This window comes from Carettochelys insculpta, chromosome 1, assembly GCF_033958435.1.
Source record: "Carettochelys insculpta isolate YL-2023 chromosome 1, ASM3395843v1, whole genome shotgun sequence".
Lineage (NCBI taxonomy): Eukaryota > Metazoa > Chordata > Testudines > Carettochelyidae > Carettochelys > Carettochelys insculpta.
In genome coordinates, this window is record NC_134137.1 from 108899404 (window position 1) to 108918866 (window position 19463).

Consider the following 19463-nt stretch of genomic DNA (forward strand, 5'->3'; position numbering starts at 1 on the left):
GCCCTGCACAGGGTGAAGGCTTCTTCCCTGCACATGGTTTAGCAGGATAGGCCACAAAACTTGTTTTCTGTGCTTCACGTTTTACAGGACTGTTCCCCCACACCCTCCCCAAACCCCAAAGTGCCATGCAACTGGTGGGCTAGACCCCTCCCCCTACCACATGGCTAGCCCCCACCCCAATACACCACCTGGCAGCTGGTGGTGAGGACCACACCTGCAGATCATTCTATGTCCTGTTCTGCAAGGGTCTTGACTGTTTGTGAGGGCTTACCCTCATTGGGATGGAAGCAGAATGTGACTGGGGGACATAGAGACCACTCCCCCTTCCCAAATCATGTGGCTCGGTGGAGGGTTTCCTACGATGGAATGGAGTGTGTGGGCTCGCTCTCGCCCTTCCCTGTCGTACACAGGCAGTTGCTAGGACTAGGGCTTCTTTACCAGAAGAGGCAAGGGAGTCCCTTCATTCTTTCCTCACCTTGTCTATCTTTTAATGCTTCCTTAACAACTTTTCCTCCTCTTCTCGAGCCACTACTACTTCTGACAGGGTAATAGCTCCTTCCAGCAGCCACTAGGCACCAATGTTCCTCTGGGATTATTTTCTTCTCTTCTGTTTAGTCTTGGGGATTCATAATGAGTTCGGAGCTAATACTTCCAATGGTCCCCTTGCCTCATGTTAGAGACATCAGTGCAATGGCCTCCCTGAAATGTTCTTCACTTCTTTATGGTGACAGCTAACTCTCCCTCTTTCTCTCACTCTCACTCCTTCAAACCTGGTTCCTTCAGATACACTACCACATTTTCATTGTATCTTCTTTCCTTGTGAATAATGTGAAATCTTTCCCTAGTCACATGGATTCCTGTTTGGTGTATTTTCACTGGGGGAAGAGACTCAACCACTAGAAACCAACACCCTCTGTCTTCTTTTCTTTTGAGTCATGTTGACCACTAGACACCTGTGCACTGTGGGATTCAATAACTTTCCTTCTTTCCTTGAGAATAATATGAAGGCTTTCACAAGTTGCATATACTCACTTTGAACCATTCCTGTTCGGTGTATGTTCATCAGGGGATAAGACTTCTGAAAAATGTCCATTCTTCACATCTGTGAGGTGATGGCTCACAAATTTCTCTCTTCCTTTAAAACCTGGCTCCTTCAGTCTCTCTCTTTCTCTCTCTCTCTCCACTTTATTTAATGTCAAATTGAAGTCTATTGAAAAACTCTTTTGTAAAAGCTGCCTCTTTCTGTAATGCGAACGACTCAAACAACTTCTCTCGTCGGGGAAAGAGAATTCTGAAAAATGGACATTTGTTTTCAATGGCCGGGGGGGTGGGGATGAGGGCAGTATAGTGTGGGAAGATGACATCACACCCCCGCAACCACTCCCAAGGCATTTATTTCCCATAACGCACTGGCAAAAAACAAAAACAAAACGGAATGCAACAGGGCTGAAGGAAGTGTGGGGTAGGTGCCCACAATCCATTTCTGCAACAGTCGAACTTTGGCGATTTAGTGGGGACACACTGTCGACTTTGTGAGCAGGTGCGGAAACTCAACTTCAGCTTTATAAAATCTAGTGATAAAAAATCAACTTTAATAAATTCAACTTTATTTCATAGTGTAGACATAGCCTATATCTTTGTGTGGATGTAAATTTGTGTAGCTACCATGTGTGAGTATGCAGTGGGTGACTTTATGGATGTGTGGCCAGTTAAGGGTCCATTCACAAGTGGAAATAATTCAGTAAATGTATGCACATCAGTTGACACACAGGCTGTAAATTGGACATATACAGTTATAGTGCCGCATCCCACACACATTTGAAAATATGTTCCTATATGACGTTTTAAAAAATCCCTACTGACTATAATGATACTGTACAGGAAAGTAACATCATCCAACAGAGAGGGAGAGAGAAAAATGTTTTAATCAAAACAACAAAGAAAATTCACACACACTCATAAATTAAAGGCTTGCTAGTGGCAGGTTTTATTTTTTTTAATTAAAAAGTGAAAAATTAAGTCTCAAAGCACTTTTCATTTAAAATAATTTAATTTCATCATTACTTATTAATTAATGCTGTTTTACCATGGAAGAGGAACTTTATTTATTGTGTTTATATAACAATGCCTGAGAAACAGCATGGCTGCTTATGTCACAGTGATGTTGGAGTAGTTTAACAACAAATATTTTTAGTGTTCAGTGTGCTGATGGATCAATTAATCCTATTGCTGAAGGTAATGACCTGCTTGAGTAGTTTAGGGAAACAGTTCAAGTGTCAGTTTCACAACAAAAAAGTCCCAAAAGGAAGAGGAAGCAATTCGTTCACAATGGGACATGGTGCAGAGGAGGATAAACTGCCTTCAAAGATTTTTGTTTTGAGTATTATAGTGTTTATTAAATAGTTTACTTCAAAGGCCTTTGCTTTAAAAAAAATTTGGTTTTCCTGCTATTCTTGTTCATTGGTTCGGAATTGCTATAAGTAGCTCATATCCTGTCCTCTGTGGTCTCAGGTGGTTGGCTTTTGTTCGTAAAATTGAAGCTTCAGCTTAAAGAGCCCTGTCACAGTTTACGTGATTAACAAGTTGACAATATATTTTGAAATTTGATGGAACTTTACATAAATCTTTGGCTTTTTACTTATTATAAGGATCCTGGGCAGAGGCTGTGTGCAGAGTCAGAGCACCTAAAATAAAAATTTTCTGAGAAAAGATTTTGTACACCCTTCAATCTCCAAAAGAAGTGCTCTATTTTTCAAGTATTGTAAACATTTCTGTATTGTTTTGTTTTCCAGCCACTAAGTATTGTGTCCAGTACCTGTCTTTCAATTATGAAAAGCTGGCTTAAACTACAAAGGAAGGACTGGATATGGCCCAAACAATTGCTCCTATAGTTCTCTGGTGCTGGCCAGATGAACAAAGCAGTTGCTCAGCTCTCCCCTTCCTTTCCTTTTTATTTCCAGGCTTTTAAAGTCCATTTCAGGACAGTAGTTGATGAGCAGCGTTATACTACTCCCTTCCCAAACACTACCATTGTCACCACCAGTTTCCTTCACTGGTAGCACAATTTGGAGATTCAAACAAAACAAAACAAACAAAAACCCACTCCAAGCCCTAAAATCTTTAATAGAACAGGACCTACTGCTGAGATACTTTCTTCTGCATGTCCCTATGTTCTCCCAAGCAAGTAAAGATGAGAAGGTGTATTGTGATTGGGCCTATAAATTTTCTTTAGTTGTGAGCTCAGTTTTAAAAACTATGTGAAATTTCACATAAAATGTCCCAGTGATCCATAATAATGAATGCTGGTGGGCAAAGTTACTAAAAAGACAGGTTTCAGAGGGATAGGTAGCCGTGTTTGTCTGTTTGAGCAAAACATGAAGCCTGATAGCACTTTAAAGATTTAACAAATATATTAAGGTGTTAGGGCATAAGGTTTTGTGAGGTACAACTCCCTTCCTCAGATGCTGAAGAGAAAACAGAAAAAGAAGAAATACAGAGATGGGAATGTGGCATCAGTGCTTATGCTAACAACATCAGAGGAGATGTGGCTTAGGGCCCAAGCATCCTGCTTTCCGCCACAACTGAGAAGCTGCACACAGAGGGCCAGAAGAGGGAGGTGTACAGAGCAGAGCAGGCTGCTGGGCCAAGCCATTACCCTTGTAATCCTCCATGACCCTTCCATCCATAAACAGTGGGGTGGCCCCTAAAGGTGCGGGGGCTGGAGCAGCTGCCCTGATTCATCTTATGGACAGGATGACTCTGTCTGTAAGCCTTGCTCCCAGACTGCTCCATGCTTTGCCGTGGAAGGGTTTTTGAATGTGAATAGTAACAGAGAGGAAGCCGTGCTAGTCTATATACTATCAAAACAAAAAAGCAGGCAAGTAGCACTTTTAAGACTAACAAAATAATTTATTAGGTGAGCTTTTGTGGGACAGACCCACTTCTTCAGATCATCGCCATGAATGTGAGTGTTTGGGAGTTTCTGACTTCACCACCCCATTCTGTCACCAGCTGAGTTATATCTGGACATGTTTCTGCATGGATGTGTTAGGCTTTGTCTATACTAGACATAGCAGTCGTCTGCTGATAAGTGATTTTAGCTATGCCAATTGCGTAGGTCAAATCATCTTATCAGTGGTCGATTGCTATGGCTGTCTACACAGAAGAAGGTCAATGGGAGCGTTCCTCCCTTCGACCTTCCTCAATCCTTGCCACTCATGAGGAGTTCTGGAACCAGCTGTGCTGTTGTGTGCATGTGCAAAACAAACCCTCGGAAGATCGACCCTGAGTGGGTCATTCTTTCACAGTAGTGAGGCTGTCAGCTTAGTCTGTGTCTGGGACATAGCAACCAATCTCTTTTTATTCTTCCTTCAGGGAATACATCTGGGAGGAATAGGAGAATTCTGTTTGAGAGAAAAGGCTAAGTCTGGAAGCCAAATTTTAAGGCGTTAGTCCCAAGAATGCCATTTATGTATATGTTTCTTGGTGTACATTCTGCAGTAACATTACTGGAGAAGCATGCTCTTGCTCTGGCAGGAGGGAACTATTTTCCTGAAGACTTCAGTACAGAAAAATAGAGACCACTCTCAGGGAGGACTTCAAAGCCGTGTCAGTGGCTTGGAGTCTCCTGGTGTGATGAGCTGAAAGGAATTGAACCACAGAACTGCAATTATGTTTGTAATAGATGGATGAATAGATTTCTTCAAAGTGGCTGTAAGAACCATGGCAGCAAAGCAGCCATCAGTTCTAGCTAAAAACCTGGCCAGTCAATAATTATTAAAAACACATTTTTACACTTCAAGGCCCTTTGAGAAGTATTAAAGGGGAAGATTGGTAAGGTAATGACCAACACCTCTGAAAAGATGAAGGGTGAGAGTCTATGCCAGGGGTCAGCAACCCCTGGCACAGGTGCCAAGAATGGCAAGCAAGCCCATTTTCATTGGCACATGGGACAGGAGCTCAGCCCCGCTCCTCTTCCCCCATTCAGCTGGGAGCTTCCCTGTGGATTAACAAAAAACCAGCTAATGCTACCTAAATGGTAAAGCTCTGCATCTTAATTTATTTATCAATGAAGATGTTGTAAGTAGAACTATTAGTGACTTTAAAAAATATCATCAGCATTCAGACCATATACAGAGGCCAAAAAGTCAAGTTTCAGCACTCCTTCTCAGAAAGGTTGCTGACCCCTGGTCTGTGTTGTGCCTTCAAGAGTTCTGGAGGGGTGCCTGTGAATCTCCCAGCATTGTGTACTATAGGATTACCCTGAGGTGTTTCTTCCAGCTTTTGTCATACCTGATATACTTCCTTTAGGTCAGGGCTTCTCAAGGAGTGCTTGGAATATGCCATGTGAGTTGACTTGCTCAGTTTGTGCACCAGGGAATTTTTTCTTTGACCAGACCCAAAGATTTTAAAGGCTTTTTGTTGCTTTGGTCTGTTACCTAGTTTAAAATGACCAGAGCAGAATCAGAATCTCAGAGTGTCATCTTGTAAATCCCTGTAGAAGAGCAAAAGTTCAGGAAATGGATCAGTTCCCGATTTTCAGTCCAAGCTGTCAGCCAAGCATGCTTCTGCATGTAAAACGAAATGTTTCAAGCACATATGGATCAGATTGCTACACAGCTTTGGTTGGAAATACTGCATCCAAAGGGATCAGAACCCATTTAGTATATTCCATTGCAACATACTGGACAGTAAAGGATCCTGCTGCCACAGAGAAAATCTATGAAGCTGCCTTTAGGTCACCCCTTAACAGCTTTGTAAGCACAGTTTACTCACAGTCTTAACCTGCAGTTCTCTGCAGAAAAATCCTTTGGAAAGCAGCTGCTCCAAACGTTTGTCCCAATATTCTAATTTTCAGCAGCTGGTATAATCACGTTCTTCTATCCTGTGTATTTCCCCCTCTTTGTTAATATTTCCATACCATTTTCTGCATCTCAAATGTGCCACAGAGACAAAGCTATGTTCCAGAAGGGAAAATATTTCCTCCTATTCCTCCTACCACTGCGCCATCACTTCTGGATCCTCATAGCACAACTGAAGGGTAGGGAAATATTGTTATTCCCATTTTACAGGTAAACTGAAGCAGAGAGATGATGAATAAGCTGGCCAATCTTATACTAGAAGTCTGTAGTGGAGCCCCTGAAATTGAACCCGGAGCCTTAATCATAAGACCGCCCATCCCTTCTTGGCTCAAACATATCAGGACTGCCAAATATAAACGTTAGCTGACTGTGATAGATATAGAACTTTTAGTCTGTGTCTACACTAGGAACTAACTTTGAAGTTAGGCACAACTTCGAAGTAACCAGCAGAGAGTCTACACGTATTTTTCCTTACTTTGAAGTTAACTTCGAAGTAGGGAGCCCGACTTCGAAATCCTTACTCCATACCCAGGAATGGAGTAGTGCCCAACTTCAAAATAGTATGCAACTTCGTACTACTGAAGTAGTAAGCAACTTCAAAGTTATTTTTGTAGTGTAGACATAGACTTAGTGTTCAAAAATAGGTGAGTCATAATTATCAGATACCTCTTTTTAGAGATGCTTAAAAAAGTAAGTGTCAAAGTCAAAACTTGTATCAGTACACCATGTCGGTGACTTGCTCAGTCATGCCTAATGTTGTGGGTGAAAGGAGAAATCTGAGGATTAGTCCATTGGTCAGACCCTTTATCCCCCCTCACCCCCCCAGTTCTTTCTGTCCACACAAGTAAGGTTATAAGAGCAAACAATTTGGAAAACTAAAACATGATTCCTCAGCAAAAGAGTATTACTTTTAGATTATAAAAGTTTTAAAGCAACTACTTGACTTGGAGAGGTGCTCTTGCACTGAGTGTTCGGTTATTTAAGATGATGAACGTGATATGACAGCTTAGATTGATTTTTTCGTATAACAGTATTGACTCAAATATTAAATTAAGGTATAGAATTATTATGCAACTATATAGAAATTTATAATAAAGATGAAATGATGTAAAGTGAAAACCAGATCAGTCAGAGTGAAACAAAATGTTAAACTAAAAATTAATTGAGTTGATAGCATCACCTTAAACTATCCTGCTGCCCCACAGGCACACCTGAGGTATTGGGGACTCCAGCAGTTACAGTAGCTTTCTGAATTGACCCTATGTTATATTGATTTCAGTTTGTCACTTCGTGCAGTCAAAATGTAAATTATGCTGGCTACTCTTCTACTTTCCAGTATTTCCAATAAATCTCAAAGGTAGTGTACTAGCTATACTATTTTCAATGTAATTTTATATTTGGGTTTTAAAATTACAGTAGCTTAGTGTTCACATAATTTCCTGAGACAATGATGAATCCAAAACAAGTAAAGAAAAATCTCTTTGTGGTCAATCAACAACTAGTAGGACATCTTCATGTCACCCTCTTATTTGTGAGTCAGCTGATGGCTGATCAGCCCAATTTTGGAGCCACAGATCTTATAACAAGGGGTAGCTGTTGGAAGAGTGCAGGGCAGTTTCTGAAGCTCTTTTCTTCTTCTCCACTCTTCTCATCTGCACTGCAGCAGGACCTCTCAAATTGCATCACCCCCCTCACTGATTACCAGTCTTCACTGGAGATGGTCTTAGGCAAGGTTCTCCCAAGTGTCGATGCTGATGCTGCACTTTCTCAAGTGTGCCTTCAGCATGTCCTTGTATTGCTTCTGCTGGCCCCCAATGCTTCTCTGTCCTTCCTCCAACTTGGAAAACAGAATCTGTTTTGAGAGCTGCTGATAAGACATCTGAACCACGTGACCAGTCCAACAAGTTGTTGATTAATGATAATGGCTTTGATGCTGCTTATATTCGACTCTTCCAGGATGCTAGTGTTCATTCACCTATCCTCCCAAGAGGTATTTAGGATTCTTCTGAGGCAGCATTGATAATATTGTTCAAGTGCCTTCAAATGTTGCTTGCGTGTTGTGCAGGCTTTACATGTGTAAAACCATGGATCAACCACTGCGTGGTATACAAGGAGCTTTGTCTTAGGATAGATGTCTTGGTTCTCAAAGTCACTTTGTCTCAGATGGATGAAAGCAGACTTTTCAAGGCTCAGAGGATGTGGATTTCCGCATCGATGTCAACTTTAGTGGAAAGATGACTTCCAAGTTATGGGAAGTGCTCCACATTTTCCAGCGGTTCTTCATTGACTGCAATAGAAGGCACATGAGATTGTTCCTTTGGCAAGGGTTGGTGGATCACCTTGATCTTTTTGATGTTCAGTGTGAGGCTAAGATTATCATATGCTTCAGCGAAGGCACTTAAGATGGTCTGTAGGGCTGTGGGAGAAAGAACAGCAATCATGTTGTCATCCATGTACTGGAGCTCCGTGATCAAAGTCATGGAGGTCTTGCTTTTCGCCTTCAGTTTCCTGGTATTGAAAAGCTTTGCATTCATTCTATAGACAATCTTCATGGAATCTGGAAGCTTGCCATCAATGAGGTGAAGGGTCATGGCGATGAAGATGCAGAACAGTGATGGGGCAATGATGCAGCCTTGTTTGACTTCTGTTTTGACCTCAAAGGGGTTGCTTTGGGATCTGTCGTTGCCCAGTACTGTGGCAGTCATGTTGTCATGAAGCATCCTCAAGATGTTAATGAATTTTTTGGTGCAGCTGATCTTTGAGCGGATAGGCCACAGGGTACTACGATTGATTGAGTCAACTGCTTTGTTCAGGTTGATGAAACTCACGTACAAGGCTTGGTTTTGTTCACAACATTTTTCTTGCAGTTGCCAAGCAGTGAAGGTCATGTCTGCTGTTCCTCGGAATGATTGGTAGCCACGCTGGGATACTGGGTAACCAGCTAAGGTTTTCCCAGTTGCTGCCAGAAGGGAGATGCTGCAATAGTTTCCACAGCCCCACTTGTAGTCCTTCTCGAAGAGACCATGTACAGTGTGTGTCTGAAACCCCACAGCACCTGGTTCCTATCCCAGATTTTGCGAATCAGGAGGTAGAGTTGTTTGTGAAGTTTTGGCCCACCTTCTTTGAAGACTTCAGTGATGATTCCATCTAGTCGTTTTACCTTGTTGCAGTTCATTGCTTTGATGGCAGCTTAGACCTCACTCGGTAGGAAGTGTTGCAAGATCCTCACTAGGTGGCTACTGAGGGATTTGGTCAAGGGATTCTAGGATCATGGTGGAGTGGTGATTTAAGAGTTTATTATAGTGCTCCCTACAGTAAGAAACAATGGCTTCATTATTTTTCAAGAGCTGGGTACCATCCTTTGATTTCAGGGGCTTGATTCCATGATTTCTCAGTCCATGAACAGCTTTGGTAGCATTGAAGAAATCTCTTGTATTGTGGATGTCTGTGAGATGCTGGAGTTCTCGTGCCTTCTCAATCTACCACTGGTTTTTCAGAGTCCTTGTTTTATGTTGGACTTCTGCCTGGCATGCACTTCTCTCTTCATTGTGCAGCTGATGTCACTTTGCCAGGCCCTAATGTCTTTTTGCCTCAGTCAGGCATTCAATTTCCACATCATTCTCATCAAACCAGTACTGATGCTTCCAGGACTGGTAGACAATGGTTTCTCCACAAGCTGTAATGATTATATTTTTCAGTTGATACCAGTGTTCCTCCATATCTTCAGGGTGTACTGTTGGCAGCTTCCTTTGAAGTGCTGTCTGGAAGTCACTTCATCCTTCAAGCCATGTACGTTGATTTTTCATTGGATCTGTTTCCTCTGACTTCTCCATTTGCTGAAAATCCTAATTGCCTTTGTGGATCAAATAAAGCAGCGATCAGTCCAGTAGTCATCCGCATAGTCATCGCATTTATGAGAAGGACATCACACCACTCCTGAGTGTGGACGTGACATAGACTGTGAAGTATCAGTGCTTTGACTGAGGATGCTGCGATGAGGTCTTAATTTTGTTTTTCGAGCAGAAGAGGTTGTTCCTGTTGATGAGTTTGTGTTCCACACGTTTCATAAGGATGAGCACTCTGTTGGAGGAGCTGTTGCCAACTCCTTTCCCAATGGTAGTCTGCCAGAGAGCTGCATCTCTTTCGACCTGGACATTGAAATCCCCCAAGAGAATAATCTTGTCTCCTTTGGGTATGTCTTTCAGGACTGTGCCCAGTTGGATGTAGAATTTCTCCTTCATGTCATCTTTGGCATTTAGAGTTGGAGCATAAGCACTGATGACAGTTGCCTGCTCATTTTTTGGCAAGCTTCAAGCGGAGAGTCATGAGATGTTCATTGATGCTGACAGAGACTTCAGATAGGATCTTTGCCAGTTTGTTCATGATGGCAAATCCTACTCCATGAATTAATTTTTCTTCCTTTGGGGTTCCTTTCCAGAAAAATGGGTGTCCTCTGCCTTCTTCATTTAGCTGTCCTTCTTTCTAGTCTACCTGATTCTTCCAGGGCAGCTATATCGATGTTGAATGCATGGGCAATAATTGCTGTGCGTCTTTCAAGTTGCCCACTGTCTGGATTGTCCAGTAGAGTCTGAAAATTCCATGTTCCAAACTTTATTGTTCGGTTTCAATGGCATAGAGGTGAACCCACTGGATGTGGTTATCCAGTCAGAGCCAGGGGGCAGGGGGGAAGAAGAGGTGAACTATGTTTAGGGCACCTTTTCTAGCCCTCACAAAGAGAGGAAAGAGCATCTTTGTGGGCAGGCTTGCAAACCCAGTGAGGAGGGCTTTAAACTAGGTTCATCAGGGGAAGGTGACACAAGCCCTGAGGTAAGTCAGGAAGGAGGGAACAGTCAAGTGGGTTTTCTGGGTGAAAAGGAGAAAGTGGGCCAATCGGCCCCTTCTCTAAGATGCTTGTACACTAATGCCAGAAGCTTGGGGAACAAACAGGAATAATTGGAGGTCCTGGCACAGTCAAAGAAGTACGAGGCGTTTGGAATAATGGAGACTTGGGGGGACGATTCGCATAACTGGAGCACAGTCATGGAAGGTTATAAACTGTTTAGGAAGGACAGACGGGAGAAAAGGAGGAGGAGTTGCGCTCTGTGTGAGGGAGCAGTATGATTGCTCAGAGCTCCAGTATGAGGAAGGAGAAAAACCAGTTGAATGTCTTTGGGTTAAGCTTAGAGGTGGAAATAACAGAGGTGATGTTGTAGTTGGTGTCTGTTGTAGACCGCCAGATCAGGGAGAGGAGATATATGAGGCTTTCTTCAGGTAGCTAAGTGAAGCATCCAAATCACAGACCCTGATTCTCATGGGAGACATTAATTACCCAGGCATTTGTTGGGAGACCAATACATCAGCAGACAGACAATCCAGGAAGTTTTTGGAGAATACTGGGGATAACTTCTTGGTACAAGTGCTGATGGAACTGACCAGGGGCCATGCGCAACTTGATCTGCTGCTCACAAACAGGGAAGAACTAGTAGGAGAAATAGAAGTATGAGGAAACCTGGGCTGCAGCGACCATGAGATCATAGATTTCAGGATCCAGGCAAAAGGAAGAAAGGTGAGCAGTAACACACAGATCCTTGATTTCAGGAGATCAGACTTTGACTCCCTGAGAGAACGGATGAGCAGGATCCCTTGGGAAACGAAGATGAAGGGGAAAAGAGTTGAAGGGAACTGGCAGTATTTTAAAGAAGTCTTACTAAAGGCAAAGGAACAAACCATCCTGCTCCATAGTAAGAAATGCAAACATGGTAGGCAACCAGCTCAACTTAATGGGGAAATCCTCAGTCAGCTTAAATTCAAAAAGGATGCATACAAGAAATGGAAACGTGGACAGTTGACTAAGGAGGAGTACAAACATACGGCTGGAGAATGCCAGGCAGTAATCAGGAAAGCAAAAGCACAATTGGAACTGCAGCCGGCAAAGAATGTGAAGAGTAACAAGAAGGGTTGCTACAGGCATGTTAAGAATAAATGGGTTATCAGAGAAGGTGTGGGGCCGTTACTGGATGAGGGAGGTAACCTCATGACAGATGATGTAGGAAAATCTGAAGTATTCAATGCTTTTTTCCCTCAGTCTTCACGGACAAAGTCAACTTCCACATGACCATCCTAGACAATGTAGTATGGGAAGGTGAAGGGCAGCCATCTGTGGGGAAGGAACAAGTTCTGAGCTATCTAGAAAAACTAGATGTCCACAAGTCCATGGGTCTGGATATAATGCACCCTAGGGTACTGAGGGAATTGGCAGAGGTCATTGCTGAACCTTTGGCCATTATCCTTGAAGACTCTTGGAGATCGGGGGGAGATAGTGGATGACCGGAAACAGGCAAACATAGTGCCCATCTTTAAAAAAGGAAAGGAGGACAATCCAGGGAACTATAGACCGGTCAGCCTTACTTCAATCCCTGAGAAAATAATGGAGGGAGTCCTCAAAGAATCCATTTTGGAGCACTCGGAAGAGGGAACAGCGATCAAAAGTAGCCAACATGGATTCACCAGGGGCAGGTCCTGCCTGACCAATCTGATTAGCTTCTATGACGAGGTAACAAGTTCTGTGGATATGGGGAAGTCGGTGGATGTAATATACCTTGATTTCAGCAAGGTTTTTGGTACGGTCTCCCACAACATTCTTGGCCATAAGTTAAGGAGATATCAATTGGATCCTTGGACTATAAGATGGATAGAAAGCTGACTTGATGGTCGGGCCCAACGGGTAGTGGTCAATGGCTCAATATCTGGATGGCAGTCGGTTGCAAGCAGAGTGCTGCAAGGCTTGGTTCTGGAGCTGGTGTTAGTCAACATCTTTATTAATGAGCTGGATGAGGGACTGGATTGCACCCTCAGCAAGTTTGCAGGTGACACAAAACTAGGGTGAGAGGTAGATATGTTGGAGGGTAGAGAGAGAATCCAGAGTGACCTGGATGAATTGGAGGACTGGGCCAAAAGAAATCTGATGCGGTTCAACAAGGAGAAGTGTAGAGTCCTGCACTTGGGGCGGAAGAATCCCAAGCATTGTTCCAGGCTGGGGACCGACTGGCTCAGCAGCAGTATGATGGAAAGGGACCTAGGGGTTATGGTGGATGAAAGGCTGGATATGAGTAAACAGTGTGCCCTTGTAGCCAGGAAGGCTAACAGCATACTAGGGTGCATTAGGAGGAGCATTTCAAGCAGATCGAGAGAAGTAGTTGTTCCCCTCTGTTTGGCACTGTTGAGGCCACATCTGGAATATTGTGTCCAGTTTTGGGGCCCCCAGTACAAAAAGGATGTGGATTTGCTGGAGCAGGTTCAGTGGAGGGCAACAAAAATGATTAAGGGGCTGGAGCACAAGACCTGTGAGAAGAGGCTGAGGGATTTGAGTTTGTTTAGTTTTCTCTTCTGTAGACTTAGAGGTGATTTAATAGCAGCCTTCAACTTACTGAAGGGGAGCTCTAAAGAGAAGGGTGAGAAACTGTTCTCAGTGGTGTCAGATGGCAGAACAAGGAGTAATGGTCTGAAGTTGAAGAGGGAGAGGTGTAGGTTAGATATTAGGAAAAACTACTTCACCAGGTGGGTGGTGAAGCATTGGAATACGTTGCCTAGAGAGGTGGTGGATTCTCCATCCCTTGAGGTTTTTAAGTCCCAGCTGGACAAGGTCCTGGATGGGATGACTTAGTGGGGGTTGATCCTGCTTGAAGCAGGGGGCTGAACTAGATGACCTCCTGAGGTCCCTTCCAGCCCTATGATTCTGTGAGGTGAGCAGAGCACATCCTAAATAGGGCTGCTCAGTCATGGATGCAGCAGCTGAACCGTTCTACCACCTCAGTCCCCCAAACGGAACAACTGATACATACATCCACTGCATTTGTGCTGGTCCATGATTAAAAGCTTCCAGATTTCACAATCCTGCTCCCATCACCATTTGCTAGTTGCATAGGGATTAAGTTTTGGGGAGTAGTATGCAGAGGAAGATGCAGGCGCATGACTCCTTTTAACGTGGGGGTACTTCTGCACTACAGCCACCACATGATTCTTGAGGGATAGAACGCTGAGGTCCAATGGCATGGGATCCATGATGACAGGGAGTCTCCTTTCCACTGCAGTCTTCATCTGCCTTCACAGCTGTTGTAGCATTACGCTTGCTATCCTCCACCTTTTCTGCTGTTGAGGATTTTTAGGATCATTCTTCATATGGACTCTCCCCGTTGACCTTGCCACCGTAGGTGACCCTGCTGGGAATATGAAACTCGCTGTGGCATCACTCTTGGGTTCATTGTAACACAGAAGCCCACTCACCACAAGGTGAATATATGGAGAGTGAGATAGATCTGTGGACATAAAATGTTATATGTCAGATATTATGATGGAATACTGTAAGGTTAAAGGCCAAAACCTTAGGGGACAGAGGGGAAAGACAATGCAGCATTTCAAGTTGCTATACTTGTTTTTGTTGCATAATATTTTTTCCCAAAGCTTGCATACAAAAACTATCCCAGCTTTTATGTCCAATCAAAAAATTTATTTTGGCTGGGAAATAAACCTTCTTGTAAAGTTTAAATTGGTTTGCACGTTTTTGCTGAGAAAGTGAACATCAGTTCAGATAATGGCCTGTTAAGGTGTATGAATTCAAAGAAAATGAGGAGCTTAGTTGATTAAATCAGATATGAACACTATAGTTATAGTTTGTATGAAACTGGAATACATTTCTTTAAAAACACGTACATACAATACATCAGTATTCACCCTGATTAAATAGAGCAATTTGCTTAGGTTCCCTTGCTTCTTACCAAAGGAGCGTTTCATTAGTAAGCTGAAAAACCTATGAGCTGTTGCAGCCTGTAAGGAATTTACAGCGATATACTTTCCTAGATTTTCTGTGAAATAAAACAGAGATTGCTCAATAGTTGACAAAGTTGCCAGAAGGAAGGATCAGTACTTCAGTAGACTGGGAAATGATTGCTACAGGCAATGTCCAACATGCAAGGTGAAATTATGAGTGGCTTAAGAGAACAGCAGACCAAGCTGAGTAAAGGCTTCAGTGGAAAAACAGCAGTGCCTTGAAGATATTGCTGTCGGCTTGTAGAAATTTAGGGAGAAATTTTCAAAGAGCATCTAGGCACCCACCACCCAGTGCAAATCAGTGGGAGAACTTACATCCTACTGTCTTTGAAAATCTCGCCCTTAGACTTTTTTAAGAAACATCCAGAGTGAATTTATTTTGCTAACCAAGGAGTGTGGCTCTTTTATGTAGTTAACAGCAAAAGTGCTTCAGAAATTCTGCCATGATTTTGTTTTTATGATTTTGAATGCACATTATATATATCTTAAAATTATTGGTTGATTTGGATCAGTTGATTATCCTATTCTTTTTCTGTTCAAATGAAAAATAGAAATGTTGTGGATGCATATCATTGCAGTAATTTTAGGTGTCTATCCAAGATTTCTATTTTGAATGGAGCATATTGAATTTTAGTTCATATGCTCTCCACAGCATTTGGATTTTTACCCTTCAACTCACTGTTCATTTAAAAAGATTATTTTTTGAAAATGAAAAAGTTTTAAATTTAAATCACTGATTCATAAATCACTGACAAGACAAAGAGCAAAGTCTTTAAACCAACGGTGGTGAAATTTTAATAAGATTCGGGTGTCAGATTTTTAAGTCGATGCCTGTCATTTTGCTCAATATAGACTTTGTCAGAGGAAGGAAATATTTAGCTCATATTGGGATCAGTGACTAATTTTTCAGAGGTTTCCTTTACCTTTAAGGGCACTAGCTGCACAATTTAAAACCTTGAACAGGAATTCTGTAAAACCTAGATGAAGAACTGAAAGATTTTGACCAAGATCAGGCCTCCCTTCAGTTACATTTTGTTCATAGACCACAAAACACACATTTCTGAGTATTGATTGTGTTCATTTACCACAGTAAAGTGCATTCATTGATAACTACCTGCTGATATTGAATCAATTTTATGTGAACCATAGGACATTATTGTCAGGTAGGGTAAATAATATTGATTCAAATTTTAAAATGAATAGATCATAGGAGAAATTAATTTAGTTCTATGAAGTTATTTAATTATGCTTTATGACTGTTTTAACACTGAAGGTCATGAACAAATATGATATAAGGAAAGATACAGCCATGGGGTTACAAGCAACACTTAGACAATGACAGTGAATGTAGTTTCTTTCTTCAAAAAGTTCCAGTGAATGTAGTTGATTATTCTTGATGTAGCATTCTGATTAGCTAAAAAAACTCTCACAAATTCATTACTAACTACAACAGCACAGCTCTTCAATTACACTTACACCATCTTTGCTTCACTTTTAGTGGACAAACTTTAAGGCTTCAGCTATTACTCTGAAAAACATATATTCCAGTTCCAAAAAAGTTTGACCCACAAAAAGAACAAATAAACAAAAGTACAATAAAAAGAAGACATAAACCCTGTGATGAATTTGCTGCCTGCCTGTGCCTGAAATTGAGCTAAGAGGACAGACAGATACTAAAGTCAAAGCCATTACAAGTGTAAACTATGCAGACATTTTCTTCAAAATTGTTTTTAACATCTTACAGTGACAATGAAATATTTTCTATTTCAACAGCAGTCTAGATGTTAAACTATAATTGCTTTAAATGTTTTCACTCTGTAGGGCCATATAACTTTCATCCTAGAGTTTAAATAATCGGTTTAAAGAGTTCTCTGAGATGTTATAATTACTTAACAGATTTTGGAATACTGGAGAAGTCACAGAGGAAGGGAAAAATTTGTACATTTTGTCAGCATTCAGTAAGAGGAAACCAGATGACCCAGGTAACTATAGCTGGTTAATTCAACATTGATCCCAGGAATCAGTCATAGAAAAGCTGATATAGATGCAATCTGTATAGAGTGGCTACCAGCCATCATGGTATGATGGAAAATAGGGGCATATCAAACAAACTTGATATAATTCTTTGAGATTATAAATTGGGTTAAAAGGATCTGTTGACTTAATAGCCTTCTCTAAGGCATTTGATTAAATACTGCACAATAAAGTGATTAAAACATTTACACTGCACAAAATCCATGTCACATGTAGTGAACTGATTTAAAGCTCTGTAACTGAGAGAACTCAAAACATAACTGTAAATGGAGAATTGTCATTTAATAGACATGTTTGTAGTGGTCTCCTACAGTGCTCTGTTCTTGGCCCAGCATTCTTCGATATCTATATCAGTGATATGAAAGAAAATATAAAATTGCTGACAACATTTGCGTCTCACAGTTGGTGGTATGGTAAATAACGACAGGTCATATAAAATCTACAGCACAGTTGGGATTGCTTGGTTATCTGGACTCACTCAAACGTCTTTTAATCCAGCTAAATGCAATGTCATGCATGTTAAGAACAAATTATGTAGGTCATATTAAGAAGACGGAGGCCTGTATTTTAGAAAGGAGTGACTTAGAAATGGTCCTGGGACTCTCGGTGGGGTAACCAACTGAACATGAGCTCCCACTGTGATCCAGTGACTGAGGCTCTGTCTACGTAGGCAAGTAAGTCGACTGCAGATATTCAATTCTAGCTATAGCAGTTGCATAGGTAGAATTGACATATCTGTGCTCAGCTTAGCTGGCCACCTTTACTGAACAAGGTTGGTGGGAGAAACACCTGTTGACCTCCCATACACCTTGTATCTTGTGAGGAGTACTGGGGTTGACTGCAACCCCTAAGAAGTCAGTTTTGCACATCTCTACCTGATGTACGAAATCAAACCCCAGAAGATCGACCCTGAGTGGGTTGATCTTCCGGGCTGGTGGAGACAAAGTCTAAGCGATAGGGTGCCCATCCATCCTGTATTGGGCAGGACAGTCCCGTTGCCCCGACTTATTTTTTTAAAAGGAACGAATTGTCCTGTATTTGGGCAGTCTCCCCCCGTGCCCCCCCTTTTCCGCCGACAGCTACACAGATGCAGCTGCTGGTGGGAGTCTCTTCCCCGACCTTCGGGGAAGCACGAGCAGCTGGTGCTTCCCCGGAGCACTGGGGGATCGCTGGCAGCTGCTGCTTCCCCGGAGCACTGGGGGATCGCTGGTGGCTGCCACTTCCCCAGGGCTCCAGGTGAGGGCCAGCAGCTGCCACTTCCCCAGGGCTTCTGCTTCCTCTGGGGGAGGGCCGGGGGCTGCTGTCTGCTTCCTGGCTCCCCGGGGCTTAGAGGAGCTGGGAGGAGCCACCCCTCGCCCCCACATCTCCCTGTCCCATATTTGGGACAGAGAGATTTGGTCGCCCTACTAAGAGAGCAAATGCTAACCTCAGATGTCTAAGCAGGAAAATGTGGAGAAGACTTACTGCTTACTATGTGCCACATTAATATGACCACATCTAATAATATACTATTTCCAGTCTTGTCAACCACACAAAGGAAGAAGTTAGTGGTATAAGTAATTTAAAAATCTTACCAGTATGGGAACTTGCCTCCAGGTCCCTGGAAGGGCAGAGCCTCACAGAGAAGGGTACGAATAGGGGGTAGCCCTTCAGTGCCACACAGGAGAGAGTGTCAGAGGCTGTGGGCCTGCTGGGGCCTTTCAAGTCACCATGCCCTGGGAAGCAGGCCCGTATGGCCTTTCCACACATCAGTGGCCCTGGTCTCTCACCCTCTTCAGCAGCCCTGGCAGTAGGGTCTGGCAGCACTTTAACATTGACTATGTATGGGCCTGTACCAATGGCAGCTGCTTACGGATATGCTCTATTGGCCTGCAGTGGCTCATTTTCACGTCTGGAAAGAGTTCAGGAAAGAGCTACAAAAATTATATAAGATCTGTGAAGTCTGCCTACAATGAGAGAATTGAATTTATTTAGTCTTGTCTGATTTATTCAAGAAAAGGTAGGAGGAGACTAGTAGAAGTCTCTCTCATTAAGCAGCCCAAGGCACAACATGATCCAGTGATTGGAAGCAGAAGTTAGACAAGTTGAAGCTATAAATATGATGCACATTTCTAAATCAGTATAACTTCCAGTTGGAACAATTTACCTATGAATGTGGAGGATTCTTTGTCATATGAGGTCACATTGAAATCAGATGTCATTCTTCAAGATAGGATCCAGCTCACCCAGAAGTTGTGGGCTTCATTCAGAAATCCCTTGGTAAAATGCCCATGCTGTGCAGGAGGTCAGACTAGATAATTATAAAAGCTATGAGTTGTATCACTTTTTAAAAAGTTGAGCTGAAAACTCCAATCTGTTTCATTAACCTCTTTCAATGCAACATTTTGGCCAACTGCATAGGAACTGCAACTTCTGTTATCCTTTGCTGAGTAGTCCTTTTTAGCTCACAGAATTTTATCTTCTCAGACAATAACAGAGTGCTGGCAGTAATTTGGGATAAATGTGAGTAAAAATCTTTTAATTTCTGGAACTTCTGTATGTCCCATTCTCATTAAAATTTCATTTTACCCAATACCGTAGGACACACTGGTTTAGTATTAGCTTTGTTTAATTTTTATTTGAACCAGGTGCAGCTGCTTTTCCCAACAAATTTTGAAGTCTATCCAATAGACTGGTAAGTCTTGAAAGCAGTAGAAAAATGTGGAAGTGTATTGAAAAGTCTGCACTGAGTTTGCAATAAGT

General features: G+C 42.3%; 2 protein-coding genes across 4 annotated transcripts in view; one reads left to right on the top strand and one right to left on the bottom strand.

Moving 5' to 3' along the window:
• PCCA (propionyl-CoA carboxylase subunit alpha) overlaps positions 1–19463 on the top strand; it is a 469473-nt gene that overhangs the window by 415776 nt on the left and 34234 nt on the right. The window lies entirely within an intron of this gene.
• GGACT (gamma-glutamylamine cyclotransferase) overlaps positions 13370–19463 on the bottom strand; it is a 122752-nt gene continuing 116658 nt past the window's right edge. The window contains exon 4 of the mRNA XM_074989687.1: positions 13370–14176. The gene's annotated coding sequence lies outside the window, so the exon portion shown is untranslated. The remainder of the gene's footprint in view (positions 14177–19463) is intronic.